This window comes from Mandrillus leucophaeus, unplaced genomic scaffold, assembly GCF_000951045.1.
Source record: "Mandrillus leucophaeus isolate KB7577 unplaced genomic scaffold, Mleu.le_1.0 Scaffold64, whole genome shotgun sequence".
In the NCBI taxonomy this organism is placed as follows: Eukaryota; Metazoa; Chordata; class Mammalia; order Primates; family Cercopithecidae; genus Mandrillus; species Mandrillus leucophaeus.
The window spans coordinates 2,438,541-2,447,219 of NW_012106919.1; the positions used below are offsets into that span (position 1 = coordinate 2,438,541).

Consider the following 8,679-nt stretch of genomic DNA (forward strand, 5'->3'; position numbering starts at 1 on the left):
GCCTGGCACCTGCCCTGATGTGACTCTATCTTGCCTACCTAAATCCATTAGGTACACAATGTTCCCCTTTGGAGCTGTCTACTTCTTTCTCCCCATGCCACACTACCTGTGGCCACCACCTTCTCTAACAGCTTTGCCATCTCATCCAGTCCTCTCTTGACCATGCAACCATCTCTTTCCAACGTGCTGGCCTGGGCCTATCACTTCCTTCCCTAACACCACCTCACCACAGCATCCAAATGAAATCCACACAGCTTACCATGGCTTATGAGGTCCTTCATGGTCTCGCTGTGGTTTACATTTCTTGCCAATTCTCAATCTCCCCTCAACAAATGCCCCTCCTCAAATCCATCCCACTATGGTCCAGCCATATAGAACTGCTCGCTGATCCCTCTTTGACTCCAGGGCCTTTGCACATGGTATTTCTCCTCCTGAAAGTCAGGAAGTCGATTCTAATCTAACTCTTTCTCATTCCTCATTCCTCTGTTGCTGGTTGGGCTAGACAAGAGTTCTATGCTGTTCTTATATGCTCCCATAGCACCCTGGCCCTGCTCAAATAATACTTTTTAAAAATTAATTCAATAGATATTTACTGAGTACCTGTAATGCACCAAGCCCTTCCCACCTCAGGGCCTTCTCCCATGCTGTTTTTCCACTTGCACATTTATCCTTTTACTCTTCATCTAGGTAACTCTTACATATTCTTTGAGTCTCTGCTGAAACGTTATTTCCTGCAAGAGGTCCCCACCCCTTTTCTCTCCCACAGCATCCTGTATGACTTCGTTTATTTGATGTCTGTCTCTTTCTCTCCACGTGGGAAGGGGCCAGGTCTGTTTCATCCATGATTGTGTTCCCATCCCTAGCTCAGAACCTGGCATGCAGCAGGCACTGGTTACATACGTGGTAAAGGAGGGAGGCAACAGGGTTCGCCCATAGACCATGACAAGGAATAAAGAATTGTATGTTCCAGGGGTGAACTCAGGTTTTGCGGAGCCTGAAACTTAGACAATTTGAGGGTTCTCTTTTAAGAAAAATACAAAATTACAAAAACAAAATTAGGCAGAAAAGTGGACCTTTATGTAGATTGGGGAAAGAAATAATAAATTGTAAAGCCTTTAAAGTGGAAAAATACTTCAAATATCACAAAATACAGAAAAATGTTTTTGTTAACTGCCTAGCACACTGCAATAAGTCTTTCTCCACATTTTTTGGCTGAATAATACTCTTTTATTGCCTCTTCATATGTAACAATTCTGTAATATTTTCTATATAGAGAATGAAATGAGAATTAAGTCCTCTGGCATAATAATAATTATATTTATGATTGACGCAATGCATAAACACATGTGACCACAGCCAGACATATTTGTTGTTTGCAGGACCGCTACAGTTTGTATCCTATAAACACAGGAATTCTGATAAATTATATTCGGCATTTTAAAAAGGGGGAAAAAAGGAAAGCATGTAATTGTATCGCCGCAGTACTCAATATATATATGCCTAAGGTATATGACTATGTATCAGTGAGAACCGGATTCTGCACTTACAATCTTACACATCTGATGTTTGGAAGAATTTCCTACAGACTAGCTTTTGGCTCTATACAGTTCAAATCCTGTTTCTCCTCTATTACCCACATGCTTCCAGGGCCAGGCTGCATAGGACACTCGCAAATCCCATATGGTCTTTGGCCCTGCATTTGAGTGTCATAATGCCAGGTAAGTCGGCACCATGGGCAGTAAGTGTGTTTCTGGGAACCATTTCTGCACTGAGATGGCTAGCAAAAGTCAACTCTACACAAAAGTGACTGCAAACCACCTAGATATGTCCCATAAAACAACTGTATCCCCAACTTAACTTCCCCCAGCCAGATCGCAAAAATGTCCATGGCCACTTCAGTTCTGGGCAACATGAGGGGGAGTGTGACAGAGGGGAAGTCTGAGTGGAAAGGGATAGCAGTCTTAACTGAGTGTGGTTCAAATAGCTGACTTCGGCAAGTTTCACAAAACATGTGATCCCCACAAACACATTACTAGGGTCCCCTCCGGAACTTGTCCTAATGGGCGGCCCTAAAGCTTAAGTTTTATTAACTTCATGGTAAAGTTGCCGCTGCCTGTATCGTATTATTATGTGTGACCCCTGGCACCACATGTGGCACATAGTAGTTGCTTAATAAATATATGCTGAGTAAGGAAAAGTGTTGCTTGGCCTCATTACCCAGGAGATAGTCTTTTCCCCCAGTAGATCTCATCCCTGTATTGAAAGCTGGTGCTCAGAATAGTTGATAGACTTATTGGAGGCACTGGGAGGAGAAAGAAAGAGACCGCTTGGTGGGATAGGCTTTCCCATCTCCCCATCACTGGGCAAATAAACTGACACCAACACATCAGCCGCCCTCATTAGCAGCGAAGCGGCCCTGGCTGCCCTCTTGGGGTCATTCTAATTGGCTCTAATCAGGGAAAGCCAGGTCTGGGCTTTATAAAGTGACAGCAGCTCTACTGTTAGAAGAGCAGGTAGAAAAGTCACACCGGAAACACCATTTCCAAGCACAGAGTAATTACAACTCATTCTGGCTTTCGCAGCTATGCTGAGGAATCTTTATTTGTCCAGCCCTCCTGATAGTGGTCTTCCGGCTTCCTGCTTCCATTTTCTTCCTTGTTGTGAGGCAACAAGGGATCCCACACACTTTTTTCTTCATGGCCTTGGGTCCAGCAAGAAGAAATCTGGATTCCTAAGGGGCTGACTCTAGGGGTCTCCGGTGCTGAAGAATTAAGAGTCTAAAATTCTAGGGTAAGGAGAGTAGGCTATGTTCTAGACAGGCGAGACTCTTTGGAGGACCGTGGTTTAAATGTGCTGGTGACTGAGAAGCAAATACACTTCCTACTCTAGCAGCCACTTGGCATGTCCACATTGTATGCTGCACTCTCAGCAAAACCTTCCCGGACCCCCGGGCGGTGAGCCACTCCTCTGGGCTCCCACAACATTGGGCCCATGTCTCTATTACACGATTCACTGCACTGTCTTTCATTTACTAGCTTAGCCATCTGTCTTCCAAGATGGACTGCCAGCTCCTCAAGGGCACTAACCAAACCTCATTCGTATTTATATTTTTGGTTTATTCCCTCGCACAGAGCCTAGCACTTGGGACATATTGACTGACTCCTCAAAGGAAGGGAATGGAAGACACTGGTAATAAGATGAACCAGGAGCTTCCAGACAGCTGAACACATGGAGGGTGGTGCACCCAGAGAGGACACAGAAGCTCCATGCTCCTACCCCCAAATCACGCTCTGTGTCTCTTCATCTGTATCCTTTATAATAAACCAGTAAACATAAGGTCTATAAGAAAGTAATAGGGTTAAGTGATGTCATAAGGGCAAGGCCTTATCCCAAAGGACCGTTGTCCTCATGAGAAGAGGACAAGACACCAGGGAACGTTCTCTCCACACAAGCATAGCCAAGAGGCCATATGAAGACGCAGCCAGAATGCAGCCAACCACCATGAGGGAAGACAGCCCTCATCAGAAACCAACCCCAGTGGCGTATTGATATTGGATATAGCCTCCAGAAGTGTGAGAAAAGAATTTTTTTTTTTTTTTTTTTTTAAAGACGAACTGGTGTGGGCAGAGAGTTTTACAGTAGAAATAGCAGGTCAAAGAGGTAAAGTTTGGTCTTGGGAGTAAACTGGTTCAAATTCCAGTTCCACCACTATTTTAATGAGGATTAGATTTGGCTATAAATGACAAACCCCAAAACAATAGCAGCTTAAGCAAGTTAGATGTTTACTTTTCTCTTTCATGTAAAATTTTGGAGGTGGCCAACTCAAGATTCCCAAGTTAGCTCCAGCGTGTCCTCAGGGACCAAGGCTCCTACTCCCCTGCGGCTCTGCTGTTGATGGCCTTGATCACATCATGGCACTGGCTGGCACCCTCTGGCTCAAGCTGTCATGTCTGCATTTCAGCAGTGGAGAGAAGGCTGAGAGTTCCAGGAAGCCGCACATTCCGCTTTTGCTTATATCCTATTGCCCACAATTTAGCCACAAGGACACCTAGCTTCAACAGTCTGGAGAATGTAGTCATAACTCCAGAAGGCCACATGCTCAGCTAAAAATGAGGGTCTATTACTGTACAAGAAGGAGAAATTAGATTTTAGAGGAAAATAGTCTCTGTCATACTAGCTGTGTGACTTTGGGGAAATGAATGAATCTCTCTGATTCAGTTTCCTCATTCAAGAGTTAGAATAATGCAAGCAAACACCTTAGCAAAGTGCCTTGCATTGATGAAGGGTTGAGCTATTATTTTCCTTTGGTTGTGGCTAGGCTGGCAGGTGGCAGGATCCCTCACAGGGAGCGTGTACACGTAAGCCTGCCCAAATCTGAGTTTTTATTGGTGCCACTTACCAGCTCTGTGACTTCGGGTTACTTGACCTTTCTGAACCTTAGTTTTCTCATTTATAGAATGGAGGCAGCAATAATCCTTTCTTTATAGGGTTCTTGTGAGGATTATTTGAGATATCGTATGTAAAGCATTTCGTAGAGTACTAAGCAAGAAAGACTCTATAAGTGCTGGCTTCTTTTATTATTACTAGTCAAGACAAGCCCTGAGTGACCTTGAGATTGACCATGAAGAGGATGCTGGAGAAGGTTCCATAGGATTCTGCCTGGCCACCAGACTCCAAAATTCAACTCAGTCTAAGGGGTGGGACTGAGGCTGTAACCAGGAGGCAATAAATTAACTTGGCCTCCAGTGACTGTATTAGGACGCTTGCATTTTGAATTCTCTCCAAACACAGCTGACCTTAAACGCAACGGGAACATCCTCTGCCTTCCTGCATGTTTTCACTCCCTCAAACTGTCAGCAATTCTCATCTACAGGGTGCCTTTCCCAAAGGGCTCAGGCAAGAAGCACCAGGATGAGGAGTCCTAAAGCCAGAAGGAATTTCTGGTCCCAGTAGGACCTGGAGGGCTGTGCCCAGGCTGTGTATAGGCTGGGACTGCCTGGCCCCTCAGGCAGAAGTTGCAGAGGAGCAGAAAATAAGCCTGGATCAGGTGACCCAGACTTCAGCTTGATGAAACAAGCAAAACACACTATTTCTCTTTAGCTCGGCTCCTGGGATTAGCGGTTAGGTCCCCAGAGTATACTGGGTGTTTATTCTCGGAGACACGAAGCTCCAAGGAGTAGCAAGAGTCGGAGGCACAGGGCCTCCCCAGGTAGCTCACTGTTCTACTTCTTGCAGAAGCCAAATTGGGATCATCTGCCATATACCCTTCATGTTCACACGTTGCTTCTCAATTCAGCACCAGCTGAGCAACTGCCAGGGGTCCCTGAGAGACAGGAAAGACTGGGTGGGAAATGGACGACTGCGGCCCTGCTAGCTCCCAGGCTTCCAGGCTCCCAGGGCACCCTTCCCACTCAGTCCTACTGACCACCATAGTGACTGCTCCATCAGTTACCATGGCCGCTCGGCAACCTACCTGTAAACGAAGCCACTGTTTGATCCCAGAAAACTCCCAGTTAAATCACAAATCTGCTGTTTTTCTGCAGTCTGCGAAGAGGATGTATCACCTGAAGCGAAAAATTGTAAACAACCTAAATGACTAAGGGAAAGGGATTGGTTGCACAAACGATGATTCCATCATTTCAAGTAATATTAGGTGGCCATTAAAAAATATAAATCATTTTTCTGAGGATCCGGCAAGATGGCAGAGGTAGAGCAGAAGAAGAAGCGGACCTTCCGCAAGTTCACCTACCGCGGCGTGGACCTCGAGCAGCTGCTGGACACGTCCTACGAGCAGCTAACACAGCTGAACAGTGCGCGCCAGCGGCTGCGGCTGAAACCAGGACTGCGGCGGAAGCACCGTTCGCTGCTGAAACGCCTGCGCAAGGCCAAGAAGGAGGGACCGCCCATGGAGAAGCCGGAAGTGGTGAAGACTCACCTGCGGGTCATGATCATCCTGCCCGAGATGGTGGGCAGCATGGTGGGCGTCTACAACGGACCTTCAACCAGGTGGAGATCAAGCCGGAGATGATCAGCCACTACCTGGGGGCGAGTTCTCCATCACCTACAAGCCCGTGAAGCACAGCTGGCCCGGCTTCAGGGCCACCCACTCCTCCTGCTTCACCCCCTCAAGTAGTGGCTCAGCTAATAAACGCACACGTCTCAAAAATAAATAAAATAAATAAATAAAAAATATATATATATTCATGAGGATATATATATAATCATGAGGAGATATATACATATATAAATTCGTGAGGATTATGTGGTGACTTGGAAATATGTTTATATTATGATGTTCAGTGAAAATACAAAATCTTATCTCTGCCATGAGTGCAGTGGTAAAAACTATATGTACATCTGGATAAAGAAAAACACACCAAAAAAGGGAAAAAATGGGCTGGGAGGATGGTGGGTACAATTTCCTCTCTCATGTATTCTGGTATCTATTCCTGCTGTTTGTGCACTAAGTAAGAAAATCATTTTAAAATCTTGCTCACTAACCTATCAATGCACTTTTACCTTCCCCCAAAGAGGAAAAAGCCTCATTCACTGAAATTTGCTAGTGTAGGTCCTTTGCTTATTTTGATATCAACTTTTCAATCAATATTCTCAGGAAAAGATATGACTATTTTAAGTTGAAAGCAAACCACAGATGAACTCAGTTCCCTGGTCAATTCTCCTCCCAGTAGGTGGTGACAGTTAAAAGCAGCTCCTTAAGGGTCAAAAACAGCTCCTTAAGAGCCAAACCCTGCAGTGAGGCCTGTAAACAACTTAGATTCTTCAGGTGCTCTCAGCGTTTGAATTCCTGGATCACCTGCGGCAGGCTCACCTGAAGTAGACATTAGAGGTGGGGCTGTTCTGCACCAGGAACAAAGCTACTCAAAAATTCTTGGCTCTTTGAATTTGGCTGAGTGAACAGGAAAAATAAGAAATCATCACTTTAAAATGACCCAGAATTTCGGGAGCCACTTTAATGCCATTCCTGCCACCAACTCATTGTGTAAGCCTAAGCACATCACTCAGCCACTCTCCAGACTAAGGGAACAGATTGTAGCCTGCCTATAAATGGCTGATGGACAGAAAAACATGAAAATGATGGTGCTAAGCACTTTGCAAATAGGAAACAGAGTCCATTTGAAAGAACCTGGGATCTGGAGTCAGAAAGTCTCCAAGCCAAGCCAAGATCTGCCACGCATGAACACTGGGATGTCAGGCTATTAGTTTCTGAGTCTGTTTCCTCAGTAAAATGGGGATAATACTCTATGCAACTGGATTGTTTTGACATTTAAGTGAGTTTATGAGAAAAAGCTTTGTAAATTGTAAAGCACATGTATTAGTTTTTAGGATTGCCATAATAAAATTCCACAGACTGTGTGGTTTAAACAACAGAAATTAATTTTTTTTTTCACAATTCATGAGGCCAGAAGCCTGAGATGACGGTGTCAGCAGGGTTGGTTTCTTGTGAGGCCTCTCTCTTTGGCTTACAGACAGCCGCCTTCTCTCTGTGTCTTCCCATGATCTTTCTTGATGTATGTCCGTGTCCTAGTCTCCTCTTCCTGTAAGGACACCAGTCATATGGAATTAGGTTCCACCCAAATGACCTCATTTTAACTTCATTACCTCTTAGAAGACCCTATCTTCAAATACAGACATATTTTGTTTGTATTATTTTACTTGGCTTTATTATGCTTCACAGAAACTGCTTTTTTCACAAATTGAGGGTTTGTGGCAACCAGCATTGAGCAAGTCTATTGGCATCATTTTTCCAAATATATGTGCTCACTTCATGGCTTTGTGTCACATTTTGGTAATTCTCATAATATTTCAGACTTGTTCATTATTATTTCTGTTATAATCTGTGATAAGTGATACTTGATGTTACTATTATAATTGTTTTGGGGTGCCATGGACTGTACCTATATAAAATGGCAAAATTAATTGATGAATTTGTGTGTTCTGATTGCTCCACTGATTGGCTGTTCCCCAGTCTCTCCCTCTCCTTGGGCCTCCCTGTTCCCTGAGACACAATATTATTGAAACTAGGCCAATTAGTAATCCTAATATGACCTTTAAGTGTTCAAGTGAAAGGAAGAGTTGCATGTCTCTTTCCACCAAAAGCTAGAAATGATTAAGCTTACTGAGGAAGGCATGTCAAAAGCTGAGATAGGCCAAAAGCTAGGCCTCTTGTGCCAAACAGTTAACCAAGTTGTGAGTGCAAAGGAAAAGTTCTTGAAGGAAATTAAAAGTGCTACTCCAGTGAGCACACAAATTATAAGAAAGCAAAACAGCCGCCGGGTGTGGTGGCTCACACCTGTAATCCCAGCATTTTGGGAGGCTGAGGTGGGTGGATCACGAGGTTAGGACTTCAAGACCAGCCTGGCCAACATGGTGAAACTCCGTCTCTACTAAAAATACAAAAAAATTAGCTGGGCATAATGGCAGGTCAGGAGTTCGAGACCAGCCTGACCAACATGGAGAAACTCCATCTCTACTAAAAATACGAAATTAGCTGGGCGTGGTGGCACATGCCTGTAATTCCAGCTACTTAGGAGTCTGAGGCAGGAGAATCACTTGAACCCGGGTAGAGGCGGTTGCAGTGAGCCAAGATCGCGCCATTGCACTCCAGCCTGTAATCCCAGCTACTTGGGAGGCTGAGGCAGGAGAATCACTTGAACCCGG

The 8,679-nt window shown here is 44.7% G+C and overlaps 1 long non-coding RNA gene and 1 pseudogene across 2 annotated transcripts in view; one reads left to right on the forward strand and one right to left on the reverse strand.

Annotated features, from left to right (window-relative positions):
• Nucleotides 1–3,666: 3,666 nt before the first annotated feature.
• Nucleotides 3,667–8,679, reverse strand: part of LOC105554336 — an 11,253-nt gene continuing 6,240 nt past the window's right edge. The window contains exon 3 of the long non-coding RNA XR_001008310.1: nucleotides 3,667–5,564. This is a non-coding gene — a long non-coding RNA (uncharacterized LOC105554336). The remainder of the gene's footprint in view (nucleotides 5,565–8,679) is intronic.
• On the forward strand, nucleotides 5,670–6,185 carry LOC105554335 (annotated as a pseudogene). The gene has a single exon (XR_001008309.1). The product of XR_001008309.1 is annotated as a 40S ribosomal protein S15 pseudogene (transcript).